This window comes from Pelecanus crispus, chromosome 2 (genome assembly GCF_030463565.1).
Source record: "Pelecanus crispus isolate bPelCri1 chromosome 2, bPelCri1.pri, whole genome shotgun sequence".
Classification (NCBI taxonomy): domain Eukaryota; kingdom Metazoa; phylum Chordata; class Aves; order Pelecaniformes; family Pelecanidae; genus Pelecanus; species Pelecanus crispus.
Genome location: NC_134644.1, coordinates 100129958 through 100147776, shown reverse-complemented (window position 1 = coordinate 100147776; position 17819 = coordinate 100129958).

Genomic DNA, 17819 nt, shown 5'->3' with positions numbered 1-17819 from the left:
TCAAGATGAACCTCTCCATAATCTTTCCCGGCACTGATGTCAGGCTGACAGGCCTGTAGTTTCCTGGGTCCTCCTTCCGGCCCTTCCTGTAGATGGGCGTCACATTGGCAAGCCTCCAGTCATCAGGGACCTCCCCTGTTAACCAGGACTGCTGATAGATGATGGAAAGTGGCTTGGCAAGCTCCTCTGCCAGCTCCCTCAATACTTTCATGTGGATCCCATCTGGCCCCATAGACTTGTGAGCATCCAGGTGGCGTAGCAGGTCATTAACTGCTTCCTTCTGGACTATGAGGGCTCCATTCTGGTCCCTATCCCTATCCTCTAGCTCAGGGGCCTGAATACCCTGGGGATGACCGGTCTGGCTGTCAATATGTGGCACTTGTCTCATTGCAGAGGCATTAGTACTTGGAGGGCAGTTTTAAACAAATCATGGAAGCCAAGATTTTGTATAGAGTCTATGTGACTGCATCAGCTATCTTTCCTCCAATACCGTAAAGTGAAAACAAAGGATGAGTGCAATCCTTGGAGCCAACAGAGATCAGATGACTGAGGCTCAACATCAAAACCTCTAGCCACAGAGTCTAAATCCCATAAGGAGGAATTAGACATTGTACATTATGATCTTCAATTGGATTTCCAAATAGGAGGTGGCCAGAGGAGATACTTTTATGACCAGGCTGCAGAAAGAAAATAGAGTGATACAAACATGAAAGGATCCTAAGTCAGCCAGAGCTTTGAGGTGCATCTACCTATACCTTTTCCTAATTGTAAACATCCCCAAACCACTATAGACCTTTGAATTTCAGAAGCTGGATTTTATTTGAATTTGAATTAAATCAATACAGGTGGAAAGAAAAAACACAGATCTGCTGGATAAAACAGAGTAACATTACAAGGTCAGTGTGCATGTGTGTGCGTGTGTGTAGCAGGAGAGATATGCATCTAAATTCCGTATTTGAATGGTTTTCCACCTTTCTACATATCCTTCAGAGACCTTCTGAATCTGCGGTATCTTTTCATCAGCCTGAGCCATGGGATCTGTATAGTTTGCTCCCTCCTCTTCCAGACAGTCACCAGTTTCTGCTCCTGCTGCAAAGCTGTACCTTGTCCTTTGAAAAGTCTTTCCCCTGCACCATCTGCTTTGCAGCCCGCAGGAGAGAGCTCTAGCCTCGCCTCTCCTCTCCTCTCCTCTCCTCTCCTCTCCTCTCCTCTCCTCTCCTCTCCTCTCCTCTCCTCTCCTCTCCTCTCCTCTCCTCTCCTCTCCTCTCCTCTCCTCTCCTCTCCTCTCCTCTCCCCTCCTCTCCTCCTGCAAGGTTTTATTTATTCAGTGCAGCAGCTAAAACAAGGCAAGTAGGCAACTTGCCTTCTTGCTGTCCCACTGCAGCCTTTTAAATGAACACAGATGGCTTTTAAAAGACCTTAACACACAGTAAAATGCAAACAAACAGATAGATACTGCCTGTCAGAGGCACACAACAGGAGGCACCATGGCCATTAAATCTGGAAAGACAGTCAGACACGACAAGGACAGCATATGTGGTTGTCTCACCCCCTTCCTCATCACAGAAGGTAAAGCCTTCTTAGAGAGGGAGAGAGAACATTTTCCTCAGTCATGCTGAATGAAATCAGCATTCAGGAGCTCTGGGGAATCCTCAGCAAAGTCCGGGCTGTGGTCCTTCTGCCTTCAGTGGTGTCACAGACCAGTAAGTCCCCTTCCCAGGACACACAACTGAGATGGGCTGTGTTACTTGCCGACCTTGGGGTCCCCAAGTCCATCTCACAAGCCCTTTCCGAAAAACAGAGCCTCCACACAATCAAGTAAAGTTCACAGTTTTAAGCTCCCAAGTTCTTTTTACAAAAATGTAAGAGGGAAATCCTTCACATGCATGCATTTTTCAGGAATGAAGCATAACTTAGGAGTTTTCATTTGGGGCTGATTTATTCTCCTTAACTCATCCCGTTATTGGCATTTCTTAAAAATACATTGTTGAATGACTTAAGATGGTGTGTCAAGCTTAAATTTGAATTTCATTATTGTTGAAACCTGAATGTTAAAATAACATAGGTTTTTGTCTTTAATTTCCTCTTTTTTATTAAAAACAAAAAATATATGTTTGATGGTAAGGTATTGAAAGCATATTCTTTAACCCAAGGACCACCCAGACACAACGTAAATATGTATTTAAGCAGTTTTAAAAAATGATACTAGGTATCTGAGCAATTGGAATAGCTCCACAGGAATATTAGTTTTTCCGGTATGTCATCATGTCAATACAGATCTAGGTGCATGATCATGAGATTACAGTGTAAGCGTGTGAAGTGGCCAGTCCTTCAACTTCTTTATATCTCTCTTTCGGACAAATTGAACTGCTTTCCAAATTTCATTTTTCAACTTCAAGCCAATTTTAGTTATGGGAGAACAAAAGCAATTTTAACTTCCATGATTTATTCACTTAACATTAATAAAGCTGAAAAATAACAGTCTATTTGGTAATGGTAATCAAAATGGGCTTGCAAACCACTGGAATTAAAGTATGGTAATGAAAGTGCTGACAGATCCTTTACTGTAGTGATGGGAACAGTATTTCTGCCTTATCCGCACTCTAATCTGTAAATAATGCTTAGTTCTCTTAGTGAAGTGTGGAGAGTGATTTATTGTCATTGTTAGCATGGACAGGCGAATAACATAACACACTTCTCAAAATAATGGTGTGTAAGTGAAATCCAGTCTGTCACAAGACCAAGAATAATGCTGTGGATTTCAGCCTCCTTCATCGAGGATCTTAAAGCTCTTTGCTACCATTAAATGTTGCCTGCTTATTCCCACCCCACAGACAGGGACACTGAGGAGCTGGCGGCTCAAGGTTACAATTCTAATATGACTTTTTTTTTTTACATAATTTTTTTTTTTACTGATTGCAATGGGAACTGAATTGGGTGTCGTATGAGTGGATCACAGAAAACATCTTCAGCAGGGAATAGTAAAGCCCACTTTAACAGAAAGCTTTTTCTTTGGGAGGTAAGGACTTTTAATGGCCCTGAAGATTGTCAGTGGTGTAAATCAAGCTTTAATTGTGGCATCACACATTCAAATTCAGTAGATTGCTAATGAAAATTGTTCTCCTGTTGTGTCTGGTTAATACTGTATACTACTAATACTGACTAATAGTGTATATTGATGGTGAAGATGAGTTCGAGGTACACAATTCCAAAATCACTCTATGTCCAAAGATCCTGCACTGTAAAAATCTGTAAAAAAAGTGCCCTTTATTTTTCCATGGATCATACTATCCCAGGAAATAATCTGTTAGACGTTCTGATGGTGATCCTACAGAGTTCTTCTTTTTGTGTGCAAGGTCTTCCCCCGAGGTAGCCAGGTCTGAAAGATGTGACCACTAGTGAGAGGGCGGTTTCTAAAGTGAGGTTTCTATGATGTTCACATTGCACAGTGCCATTTAATACAGTCTTTGGTTACATAAAGCACTTGCAGTGTCTTACAGTACTCCTACCTCCTTTGGCACACAGGTAAGGGGGCTTAATTCATGCACACAGATATTTTATTTCACCTTCACCGTTTAATGCTCAAGGCCTCCTCCTGCTTTATCCCTTGCACGCTACTTAAACCCCATTCTGATGACAGAACTAATTTCCTCAAGAGATTTCCTCCAGTGCTCAGTACTATAACAGATGAATGCTTCACAACTATTTATTAATTTATTTTCACAGTGTTCCTCTGCAGGGAGGAAGTCATTTTACCCCCATTTTATGGATGGAGTGTTACCAGACAAAATGGAGATGAAGTCAAAAATAACCAGCACTGTTGGCTGTCCAAGTCCGAACTGCCTACGGCCAGATTTCGAAACCTCTAAGAGCGCTACGTGTTAAAAGCGCAGCTGACAGTGACCTCAGCTTAGGCTGGATGGATGTTCTGCAGCTAACAGCAGGCTGCACTGGGAGTGACTTCAACGTTGCACTGGAGTTTTATCGTGGCAGCATTTGTGGGGCTTAATCATGAGATCCCCTCACCTGAGTCCTCAAGCCACTGGATTCATTCACTTTAAGTGCCTCAACAAGGGAGGGAATTTGCTGGCAGAAACCAACCTTCTCTGCTACTCAGTCACGATTCTTTCTCAGAAAGAAAAGACACTTAACGTGAAGTTGTAAAGTAAAATTTATTCTGAAAAAAATTTATTCTGCATCTGTGTAAGCATGTGTATATGTGTGCAGAGCCATATTCTCTGATTCTAAGGGGAATGCTTCCTGCTGTTTACTCTTAATAACACATCAAACCTCCAGCCAAGGACCATCCATGCTTTATCAAATTCCAGTTAACTGTAACTGCGCAAGCTCTCAAGCCCATGGATGTTGGTGAGGCCACAAACGTGTCTAAGGTGTCTAAGGATATAGGTGTGAGACAATGGTAACAAACAAGCATCACTTCAGAGCTATTTCTGCTTGTGGATCTTTTATCACTCATAATGCTACAGGGCTGTAACCATATGTGATTTTTGAAACAATGACTGAATCTCCAGAGCTGGCCATTAAAATCAGACAAAAACTCAAGCTTCAAATCAAAGTCCTCCTTTCATCACTGTGATGATGAATTTATACATTTGCTGTCCATTTTTCATTATCCTCCTTTAAAAAATAAGAAGCTGGGTGGATTCCTCCAGGGGACATGAATGTTGCTTCTATCCTGGAAGTGGCTGATTAGGATGAGGGCAAGGAGGTTGCACAGCTTGAAGAGTATGGCAAGGCAGAGAGTGAGGATCACAGGAGAGACCTCAGAGCCTGCAGATTATGCTCAGATGGAGAGGTTGCTAAATTAGGCCACAAAAGCGCTGGAAAGAAAACCTGCTGGGGAGCAGAGGGGAGGCTGCAGAGTTTGCTGCAATCTCCATCCTTTATTGGATGCAGGGGGAAACATAGTAACAAAGGATGAGGAAAAGGCTGAGGTACTTAATGCCTTGTTCCCGGGGTAGCCAGCTCCCTGAGCTGGAAGACAGGGATGGGGAGCAGAATGAAGCCCTCATAATCCAAGGGGAAATGGTTAGCAACCTGCTACAGCACTTCAAGACACACAAGTCTATGGAGCCAGATGGGATCCACCCAAGGGTACTGAGGGAGCTGGCAGAAGTGCTCACCAAGCCAATTTCAATCCTTTATCAGCAGTTCCTGGCTAACTGTGGAGGTCCCAGTTGACTGGAGGTTAGCAAATGTGACACCCATCTACAAGAAGGGCTGGAAGGAGGATTCAGGGAACTACAGGCCTGTCAGTCTGACATTGGTGCCAGGGAAGGTTATGGAGCAGATCATCTTGAGTGCCATCACGCAGCACATACAGGACAACCAGGTGATCAGGCCCTGTCAGCATGGGTTTATGAAAGGCAGGTCCTGCTTGACCAACCTGATCTGCTTCTATGACAAGGTGACCTGCTTAGTGGATGAAGGAAAGGCTGTGGGTATTGTCTACCTAGACTTTACTAAAGTCTTTGACACCATTTCCCACAGCATTCTCCTGGAGAATCTGACTGCTCATGGCTTGGATGGGCGTGCTCTTCACTGGGTAAAAAACTGGCTGGATGGCTGGGCCCAAAGACTTGTGGCAAATGGTGCTAAATCCAGTTGGCAGCCGGTCACAAGTGGTGTTCCCCAGGGCTCAGTATTGGGGCCAGTTCTATTTAATATCTTTATCAATGATCTGGACAAGGGGATTGAGTGCACCCTCAGTAAGTATGCAGACATCAAGTTGGGTGGGCGTGTTGATCTGCTTGAGGGTAGGAAGGCTCTACAGAGGGATCTGGATTGATCAGTTGAGGCCAATTGTATGAGGTTCACCAAGGCTAAGTGCTGGGTCTTGTGACCCTGCACTTGGCTCACAACAACCCCATGCAATGCTACAGGCTTAGGGATGAGTGGCTGGAAAGCTGATGGCAGAAAAGGACCTGGGGACATTGGTTGACAGCCGGCTGAATATGAGCCTGTAGTGTGCCCAGGTGGCCAAGAAGGCCAAAAGCATCCTGGCCTGTATCAGGAATAGTGTGGCCAGCAGGAATAAGGAAGCAATCATCCCCCTGTACTTAGCACCTTGAATACTGTGTCCAGTTTTGGGCCCCTCACTACAAGAAGGACATTGAGGTGCTAGACCGTGTCCAAAGAAGAGCAAGGAAGCTGGTGAAGGGTCTAGAGCACAAATCTGATGAGGAGCGGCTGAGGGAACTGGGGTTGTTTAGCCTGGAGAAGAGGAGGCTGAGGGGAGACCTTATCGCTCTCTACAGCTACCTGAAAGGACATTGTAGTGAGGTGGGTGTCAGTCTCTTTTCCTAAGTAACAAGTGATAGGACAAGAGGAAATGGCCTCAAATTGTACCAGGGGAGGTTTAGGATGGATATTCAGCAAAAATGTCTTCACCAAAAGGGTAGTCAAGCATTGGAACAGGCTGCCCAGGGAAGTGGTGGAGTCACCATCCCTGGAGGTATTTAAAAGACATGTAGATGTGGCGCTTAGGGACATGGTGGTGGACTTGGCATTGCTAAGTTTACAGTTGGACTTGATGATCTGAAAGGTCTTTTCTGACCTAAATAGTTCTATGATTCTACGGTTCTATGAGTAACTCAGTTACTGAACTGACTGCAAATAAAACTGGAAGCACGATCTGGTTCCACAGTGCAAGAACATTGCAGGAGGAGTTGGCTACAAGCATTTTCTATGTCTTTTCTGGATTCCTCACTTCAAGTTTACTGAAAATATACTAGCCTATTATTAGCACCATGCTCTAACCAACTGAGCTAACCAGGCTGGTCTATATTCTAACACAGTCTGGCTTTTGAGTTGAAAAGCCATTTGATGCATTTTGAGAAGTTCAGTTTAGGGAAGGGCATAGACAGAGCTCACCTCTCTTCATTTTCCTCCTCGTTCTGTGATGCACATTGTACACTAATGGATAACAGCACAGTGGTTACAGGGGTTTGCTGAACTTTGTCTTCAGAGAGGATGTGAGGCAAAAGCTATTTCCAGAAGCAAGATGAGTCTATGATGGACCAGTTGTCTGTCCTGGTATGGCAAATTCTGTAAGGACCCCCCAAAAATTTCAGTCATTCCTTGCCCAATAGTCATCTGAAAGCATTGTTCAAACTGATTTTTTTTGGTTTGGGAATGGAAGTTTATGATTTCATTTCATTGGAATAAAGAATAAAGCACAGTCCTTCTTCTCTGTTATAAAAGAGCGCATGAACTGAAAAAAAACCCCACAAGCAGCAGTGAGAATGGTTGGTAAAATGCTGCTTATTCTTTGACATCCGAATTTTGATAAAAATTTACATTGATTTTATCAAAGATAATGATATCTTTCTAGTTCGAGATCTTACCATAAAACTCAGCTAATCAGTCTTTCTTGGAAAATAGGAATACTGCCATGGATTACATCTGCCGGTGTATGCAGTTTAGTGATGCGAGGACTAACAAGGCTTACATTACTTACCAAGCAAATTATGTTTTCAGATGGAATTCATGTCACTGCTCTTCCTTTAATTTTCTTCTAAGCTGAAAAGCTCACATTTCACACACATCTGTATAGAAAGCTTCTGTATTAAAGGACTAACAAGAAGAAGAAAATGGCGATAGAGTAACCTGCCTACAGACATGCTGTAGCCGTGATTACTTTTTTTTTCTTTTTCAGTTTAATAGAAACAAATACCAGACTGGACACAAGGAGTACAGACATTTAACAGACAACAGCGGGAATGTGGTGGCCATTTGCTGACATATGACCGTAACTGAGAACTTCTGAGAAACTGTGAAAACCTGGTTCATTTTTTGAAGTATTTTCATATAAGTAAGAATAGCCTTTCCTTGAGGGAAACACCACACTTTAGTCTGAAAACTGAGCGTCTGAAATTTGCTTTAATTTGTATCTTACCATCAATGTTAACCCACCCACTAAGTAATTGTTATCACATCACTTTATATCTCATAACATAGTACTGAGTTTTGCTTTGGTGACTTGTATAAACGGAACTTTGGAGGAGAAAAAGTTTTGCATTTTGGGAATCCACTCATTTGATGCAAATTGGTCTAGAAACTAGGAACGTTAAAATAAACATGTTTCAAGTGTTTATGGGAAAAGACCACAAATGTTTGAAGGTGTGCTTGACAGTTTAACAATCCTTTTGTCAACAAAATGAGCTTCTATGTCATTTAGAACTTGTCTTCATAGTCGAGCTTTTGCACCTTAGGTTAGTTAGCTGCTCATTAAGACACTACTTAAAATGTATTTTCCCCAGTCAGTGTGTACACATCCAACAAGTGTATTCCAAGCTTGGACCAAGAGTAAATATTTGTGGTTTGAAGAAAACACAGGGGAGTGTTTGTATCAACTTTTATAAATATGTGAAGTGACTGTAGATAATCCAGCATTATTTATTTTGATGTAAAGAGTCCTATGCTGATATAAACATCCTCAATGCAAAATTACTTGCTACTAATTTTGTAAACACAAGTTCATAAACAAATTTCTAGGGACAGTTAAGTCAGGAGAATATTAGTCTTAGTCAGTAACCAATATCACCTACCCCAGGGTGAAGAGCAAGAGACTTCATCATAAGAAATTGCAAGATAATTTGTACATACCATTTTCATGATAAGCACTATTTAGCAGATGATTTTGTATATTCCACAACAGCTTTAGTTTTAAATATTATTCGTTAATACACTTTTCTAAGTTCAGATGTTCTTATCAATGTAAACACTCCCTCCTTCCTTGAATACCGGCATATACTTGACCTCACCATGGTCTCACAGCAATGAATTCCACAGGCTAAATGCATGTTTTTTTTAAAGCATTCCCCTTCATCATTTTCAATTTTCTTGAAAGCTTGCATTCTAAGACAACTACACAGATATTAATATTTTTCCTTTTTACAGCATTCATTGTTTTAAATTGTTCCATCATCTTCATTTTTATTCATTTCCTTTGTAAAATAAACACATCTAATATTTTCTTCCTCTCATCACATGAAAGTTTTACATTCCTCTGCTATTTTTTAGTCCACCTCTGAACATGCTGTATGTTTGGTTTATATTTTGGGGAGTGGAAGAATGGAAATTCGACAGACAATTGTAAGAGTAAAAAGAAACTATCTCCATAAAGCCATTGTAATACTTTCTGTATTAGTTTTCATCCCATTCTTTATACATCCAAATATTTTTATTTACTATTTTTTTGCCTTTCCAGCTCCTAGTGTACACAGAGCAGGAGTTTCATCTAACTCTTCACAGTAAAATCATGATATTTTCCTGGAATGGGCACAGTTACTATAGAACCTAATAAGAGATTGTACCAGATGCATACCACTTCTTCCAGTGTATAGCAGATACACATTGCATATTTTAAGTTTTCTGTATAATTCGTCAGAAAGACTGGTCTTGCCTCATCTCTCTTGTGTACATCAATGTGCATGTAAATTTGATCATAAATATTTGTATGCATAGGCAAACAGAGAACTCGTGTATCCCATGCTTATGGGGGCAATTAAATGTCCCTCTTGGGCTGCAGGTGGCCATTCTGAACACTGGCTTTTTGAAGACTTGCAAAATAGTTAATTAATAGGATTCTTAGTTAAAATCTCCTGCTTGAGGGCTGAATGGGACAAGAATCCTGTTGCCTTTGGGCCAGAAAGCTGTTTTCTGTTTTGCTAATTTAAAATGTCCTCTATCTGGGTCGTAGCCTGAGGCTGTGGCTTGAAGCTCAGAAAATGTCCATTTTTCTTTCCTTGAAGAAACATGAAGTCATCCCTATGTACTCTGGATGGATAGAAACCTGTTCTGCTGGTTAAAGCTTGCAGGTCTGATCCTTGGACCTGTGCCACTTGACACCAGTCAGCTAAGGAGTTTGCCTTTTGATTTCACTTTTCAACTCAGTCCTTTGGACTTTTGCTAAGTGGTGAAGGAAAAAAACAACAAGCCTGCAGAGAGGTTGCTTGTCTATCTCCTTGAACTGTGATAGGTAAAGAGGGAAAACAGTCTCAATTCTCCAACTGTTCCCTTAGAGGCATTGGCAGTGCCAGATGGTCAGAACCAACAGGCTGTTCTCCAACAGGCTCTTCACTCCCCAGCCCTCACCTCACCTAGGGCAGAAGGTGGCACATCTTCCTTCTTGGCTTGGGCAGGTACTCAATATTAGAAAGTTTTTGGATATGCTCTGGACCCCAAACTTGGACCTATTCTATCCACGTGAGAAGTCTTTTATCCTGGTGAACTACACAGGCTCTGAGCTAAACATAGAGGCAATGTTTATAAGATCAGCGATGCCAGAATTCATCTCCTGACAAGGAAGAGTGATAGCAAAATCTAACTCATCTGAGCACTTTGTATGCGTGGAAGAAGATCTCACTTCTGAAACTAATGTCTAATTTTTATCATACAGGCACAGCATTTTTAATCAAGAGAAAGGAACCCCCTGAAGGAGCTGTTTGTTTAGTTCATGCTATTCCTAAAACTCCTCTGGGTACCAGCATATCCACCTTACCTCTTGAACTGTTAAGTCAGAAGGCACTAAAACCTATACTTTAATGTGACACTGTTTCCTCCTTTCCACCTTCTGAAAGCACCCCCAAAGCAAACCCACAATATGTCATTCTGCCAGGCTAGTCCTGACCCTGTAAGTGCAATCTGCTGGTGTCTGAGGCAAGGGGCAGAAATGGACACATCTAATTTAGGAGGACAAAGGGCATTTTCTTCTCTTGTCATGAAACTTTAATTTTACAAAATATTTTATCATTAATATTGAAAATGTCCCCTGGTTGGAAACTCATTTGCATCAGCATGCTGCCCTCTGCTTGTTATTCCTTCACTGTAGAAAGGTACTTCCATCTGTATGAAAAGCTTTTAGGTGTGATTTCTTGAGGTTTGATTTTTCCCCCCTTAACTGCTGAACAGTGCAAATAACCAGTAGATCTCTGCTGAGATAAGGAGTAGCGAAGGGAATTTTTGCTCAAGGCCACTGTGTTCAAACAGACTTGGGCAGCTCCTACTGAACCATGTAATCAAGATTCAGAAAATGACCTTGCCCTCCCTCTTCTCTTGAGCCCCCAAGTAAGTGCATGTTAGACTGTGGGTATTGAAAGTTAACGAGGCTGCAGCTAGAATAAGTTGTGTGTAAGATCACGGATGAAGCACAGATGGCTGAGGAGGATCACAGACAGCTTTCCCATTAGACAGAAAGATACGGAGCTGGCGATGAAGTTCAGCCAGGACCTAGATAAAGAGCGGGAGAGTCCTGATTCCCACAAATTAGGCTGATGGGCTCAGTCATGAAACTGCATGAAACTGCTCGTTTTCAGCACTGCATTAGCTGTGAAGACTACTCCAACATCTGCACTCCCAGTGCCGTATGCTGCTGTGGTCAGGCCATCCCTGGACTTACCCAGATGATGAAATATGACACTTGCACGATGTACAGATTTAATACAAATTAGTACGTTGCGCTGGAGGAAAGTACTGGGTCGGCCAGATGATTGATCACAGACTATCTGGCATTCAGCAGCTGGAACTGCAGAATCAGTGACAGTCCTTTTTAGGTCTTTGAACTAGGCTGAATCTGGGTATTTACTTAATACTGATTTTCTTTGATTAAAAAATTCCTTGAGCTATCTCAGACATCCTTCCTGTCCTTCTGTCCTCATCTTAACTTCAACTGGCTGTGTACCAAAAATGAAAGCAACAGTCAAAATCCATGAAGGACTAGTATTGCAAAAGTCTGTGGGGAAAAAAAAACAAAAACAAACTCCTAATTATACAGAGTTTGTTTCCTTCTCAGTGGTGAGACTGGCTTTCATACCTGCAAGATGAACCACTGTTTTGTTCTGTGGCATTCAGGTTAATAGGTAGTCCATCTTTGGAGTTTTAGTAGTCAAAACCAGTTTGGAATACTCCTCTTGATGTGGTCATATTTATCCCAAAAAAGAAAAAAAAAACAAACTTGAATATGATTTTGTAGTTTTAAAAAGATAATAGATTTGCTTTCCTTTCTTAGGGCACAATCTCAGCTCCGTGTTCGGAGGAGATCTGCAATCAGATTCCATGACAGCACAGTTCAGCCCTGAAAGATAAAAACAGGAGCTTGTGAAAACCTAAGAGTAACCTTATTACAAAGCTCAAGCAAAGCAAAGAACAAGAGCTTAAATATTCATGTAAAAGTGATGCAAAATCAATAGTAATATCAGTGTACGGATATAATTTTTTTCTTTGAAACATGCAGTTATGATTTATGACTGATAAATTCTTACACATGCCCTATCTGCTGTTTCTAAAAGTAAAGCAAGGTTAAACGCAGCAGATAACTCTGAAGACAAAGAGCCAGTCTGTCAACTGAATTTAAAAGTCTTAAATTGTATTAAAACAATTAGAAGATCCACTGCACTTGATTATAAAGAAAGTCTTTATATCTCAGCTCAGGATCAGAGAGTATTGTTGTAGTATCTGTGCAATTGCGCAGCAAGCAATATATCCTAATGGGCTTTATAGCTAATGAAGAATGACACAAAATGCAAATCTCTTATTCATCTGGGTTAAGCAGAGAAGAAAACAAACTTGTTTTAAACCTAGTCTTATAAACAGAAGGTCTAATCCTGAGCCTGTTTATATAGGGGTGTTACACTAAATACAGTAGAAATGGTGTGTTTGTTCAGTGGTGGAGAACAAAGCGGGAGGCAGCCCATTCCCGGGGAGGCAGCCCTACACACTGCTGGCGAGGGGGTTGCTCTTTGCAGTGAAATAAGGGTCACGGGATCACACACACAATTAATAAGCCAAAATCAACACAGGCGGGGAACATTAGGCTCATTTGTTTAATTATTCACTACAGGCAGAGTCTGTTGTTCATATGATTTCAGAATCTGGGCAGCACCGTTTTGCGCTGGATCGGTCCCCGTTCAGATCCGCCTCTAGACCAAACAAGGGAGTTTCTGATCCAAGCAATGGCCACATCTAAGAACTTTGGATAAAGTAATATTTAGCTTTTGTCTAGGAGCTACAAACTGTCTGCAAGGTATAATGGCTTAAATTGACACATGCCAAAAGATCACTAAACTTTCAACAGCTGTATTATGTATCAAAAAGCATTTTTATATATTACATTCATGAGGAAAACAATAACAGACTAAAATCAGATCCATTCAAACACTCAGGAATTTGGTGAGAATCTTGATTATTGTTTTTTGAAGAATGTTTATGTCATTAAAATATGCCGTTTTGGCTACATGGCAACATTTCATGCAGACGTGTCAGTGTTAACAGCAGTTTAGATGGAGTATTTTATCACATATCATATGAAGCTTTTGGAAGGATAAAGATGATTTTTTTTGATCATCAGAATTGGTGTGGCTAGAGAGAATTTTGTTGTTTGAAATTCTTTCAAAGACTTGTGTTCTTCCCGCTATGAACAGAAATAGATGCCCAAACTTCAAAACCTCTCAGGAAAATGAGCAGTGATCTGTAAGCCATCCCTACAGGGCAGTAATTACTTTGCACAAAGGGAAACTAAGGTATCATTTATCTTTTGACCATGAAGCACAGACTAATAAGAAATCAATACTGATTTTTACTGTTTGTTTATTTTCTAAACGAAAGGTGAAATCAACCAGTGTCCCTTGAGTGTTAACAGTGGGATCTGGCCACCGAAGTGACTCAACACTTGTATGAGGAAGAGAGAACTGATGGAGTATATCAGGCATCAGCTTTTCTACAGCAATGAAGAAAATAATGATTACCTAGATAAATCTGATTCTAACTCAAAATATGCAGTAGGCAGAATTAAAAGGAAAGACTCCATACTATGTTCCTATGAACATATTCAGGCACTTAGTGTGTGTCTGGATGTTCAGGAGTCCTGACCTCTCTCAGCCGGTCCATGGATTTCTGTATTTAAGTCGCTGAGAAGGAGCTTGCAGGCTCAGCACTTTTGTACATCAGGCCACCTGCTGAAGTGCCTAAATATAGTCCTCTGAGCTTAACCCCAGGCTTGACAACCTTGGCTATTACAAACTGCCATTGCACCTCCAGCAGTTATGTGACAAGCAGTTCAAGGATCCTGTGGGTCAGGAAATTAGCAGCAAGACAACCCTAGCTCTCTCTGTGCAGAGAGGAAGGCAAAGCTGAAGGAATTAGCAAAATAATATAATGAGATTTGGCAAAGAGCTGAAGCGTGAGGAACCACCATGTTATCACATAGTTCTAAAGCTGATGCCCAGCTGAAGCTTGCCACTAAAGAGCTAATGCAAACTGAGCTGTACCCACTTCTTTTAGTGGCTCTATCATGTTTAGGCTACCAGAGGATAAAAACCTAACTGCGGTACTTAGCTCAAACATGGAAATTTGTAGAGGTTCTCCAATACTGGCTGCATCTCTTTGTCTCTCCTTGTAAATATTGATTTGTTTTGGGGACCTGCCACAGTGATTGAAAAACAGATTTTAGTGATTAAAATAAATCAGGTAGTCTCTAAACTCGAAAGATGTAATTATTATGCACAGTGATGCTTGCATGAGACCATTTGTTTTTTAAACAAGATCATTGCAACAGCATACGTAGATAGATCTGTATATACAGCTGTAGTGCTATTGAGGAGATTCACACCAGTGTAGTTATTCCACTTCTGCTGAAATGACCACTTCAGTCTTGAAAAAAAAACCTTTTATATTGCTAGATCTGCAGAGACATTACATTTGTGTACATTTCTGTGTATATTGTGTAAACAACACTGCTACCGTTTGTGTGAACACAGCCCTTGGATTAGCAATTTCCACAAGATCGTCAGGCAGCATCTTGTCAATAGGATTAGCTTGCCTCATTTTCAGAGTAAGAGAGAAAACAAAGATTTGGGTCCTCAACACACTTGGTAAGCATAAACAAAAATACTGCTGAAGTACAATCACTTCTCAAACAAAAAACTAATACTGTCTTTTTGTCCTGAACGGCAGAGGACCAACTGAGGAACACGTGACAGATGGCTGGGGAAGAATGCGGTATTATAAAAGGAAAAGCCAGTGCAGTTGCGGTAATCCATGTGCTGCTCTGCTGGGGGGACTTGGTCAGAGACCACAAGTTCTGGAGAACACTTTCAGCTGGTCTTGATTAAACAAACATTGACGACACAAGTACGGAAAGCCATTTCCAGTGAGATCTTTGAACCTTGTTTATGTCTAGCTGGGCTCTAACAGCAACCACCTGACAGTCGGCGATGTTGCCCCAGTGACTGCCGAGCACTCCGGTTGCTTCGTGTCAAGCAGCTAGGAAGCGCAGCCTCCAGCCAGGACGCCAAATGCTACCACCAGCATCAAGTGCTAGCTCTCATGCGATGCATTCGCATACAGCTATGTGCCCCACATACACCTCCACTGTGTTACTCCTTCAAACCAGTTGCAGACTGGTTGTACAATAGCTTTGTTTTTTACCCTGGAGATTGTTATAGCTGGAGAAAGTTACTCCTCAGAGACACTTTGCACTCACAGACAGATGCTGGACTGTTATACAAATAACTTCTTTGCTACTGACTTTCAAATGCTAATGTTTTTCAATGAACCTTACACTTAAATAGAAAAGATGAGGATCACGCAGAATCAGGCTGCAGGACTTTTTCTGTTGCCTGACAAATTGCAATATGCCTAGAATAGAGTTTTTGGTCCTATTCTAGCTCCAGTTAATTGATTACCAATTAACTTGAGTTAACTGAATTCAACACTAAGTGCTGGTCTAGACATGCCACAAATGTTTGTTCCAGGACATTCTGAAGAAAAACCACAAGTATTTGAGTCCTGGAAGAAAAAATGTGTGGAATATCCAGACTAGCATTTGCAATTGTGCTATTGGGTCAAGTTAGCATTGCAATTAATTACTGTGGGGTAAAGGGTACTAAAAATGCTGGCACTGACATTACCTAATAAATTTGGTGTTCCAGATCACCACTGCCAGAAAATTAATTCTTTCATGTTACTTGGAGCTGGTTGGTAGATATGTGAGAATTCACTGATCTCAGGGTATAAGGTTACAATAAATATGTAAATATTTTGGGTAAAATAAACTTAATGACACAAATATTAGCAACTTTCTTGTTTGTAATTTCTACGTGTTACTTAAAATACTAACAATGTATTTACATTACGTCTTTGCTTAGGTATGCTAATTAACTGAAGCTTAACAGTCATAAACCACCAGGAATGTAATGAAGAAAACTAGTATTTGCTTTACTACCTTTTTCCATACTTTAAAATATTAATGTAAGCTCAGTTTTTACATTCTCATGCTTTTCCCATCTTTTAAGTCTCCCCCCTTTGTCTTCTTAAATCTTTGTTCTTTATGGGTGGGAGCAAGCAGCTCCACATCTCAACCTGTTCCAATTAAAGTAATATGAAAAACAACATTGTAATATTTTCTTTGACTGACATCTTCCAGAAATAAGTGTTATGATCAAATGATAAGCCAGTTCCTGCCCCGTGCACAGCACATTTATGTTCTTAGTCAGAGCCTCCCACAGCTCCGCTGCCAGCCAAGTGGGGTATCTGATGGTATTTGCAGTTTGCACCTAACATTTTATCCCCTGTCATTCCATGGGCAAACCTCTCAGCTTCCTTGTGTTGTGTGAAAAAGCAGTGGCAGATGTCTGGCCTTTGGCTCTGCTACAGACATGTAAATCATGGAGTTGCATGGAGGAGGAGGAGGAATTAACAGTATGCTGCTATGTGGGGAATGAGCCTTTCAGAGTGTCGCCTTTGAGTACCGGACATGAAGAATCCCAAAGGCAGCCATAGCTAAGGGGTGCAGAACCACCCCTCTACTATCCCACACGGTGCTTGTATGGTGGGAGCCGACCATGCGAGCCTCATGCTCAGAGTACATGAACTGATGGGTTTGGGAGGGGAGGCTACTGGAGAACTTGCCTTGCATCCTGGCTGACCTACAATTAACTAACTCACATGTGGAGATCCCTCCTGTTGTACCAGCTTCCAAAACTCACTTCTGTCTCTCTCTCTCCTACACATAGGACAAACTCTTCCAGAAAACACCTGTACTCTCAACCCCACACATAAGTCAGATGTGTAAAGAAAGGGATGACAGCATATGCAAAGACAAAGGGATTCATCAGGTAGTGGTAAGAGCAAGGCTACTCCGTAAGGAAGAACAAGCTAGGAGCTGAGGATGACCACAACATAGACAAGGGTATCACCAACAAGGTCACAGCCCTTGAACAGGGAGTGGGGCAGAGGACAGGATAACCACAGGCTTACACCAGCACGCCACTGAGCACTAGAAGGTGAAATAAAGTCAGGTCCAAGACCAACTCGGGAAAACCAGCAGCAATTTAGAAAGACCAGGAAGCAGCACTAGGAACAGGAATACCCACAGCTCAAAGAAAGACAGAGAGCCCCCTGAGCTGAAATAGAGCCGCTAGACCCATGGGTAGGGCTGGAGGGGCAGGTGAGCATGGATGGTCAGGGCCATCAAAGCCTATTAGTGCCCTCAGGGCCCTGACCACAGGCTCCCCTGCCATCTGGGTGTGTCCCCCTCCTTATAAAAGTGTGGGATTGGAAGAAGAATTGCTGTCAGACACTTTGGGAAAGCATGCAGGATGTCCCCTTGGGCTTAAGGGTACTGGTCAACATTGTAATCCTGCCAGCTGCTGAGGTAACAAAGCTTCTCCTGAAATAATCTGGAGTAAAAAAAAAATGTTGCATTTAATGCCCTGGCTGCTTCTGCCCAAGTTTTTGGGGTATGTGAGCTGGGCTGGTGATAGAAAAGGCCTGGGTAATAAGGCTTCAGCAGGGAAATA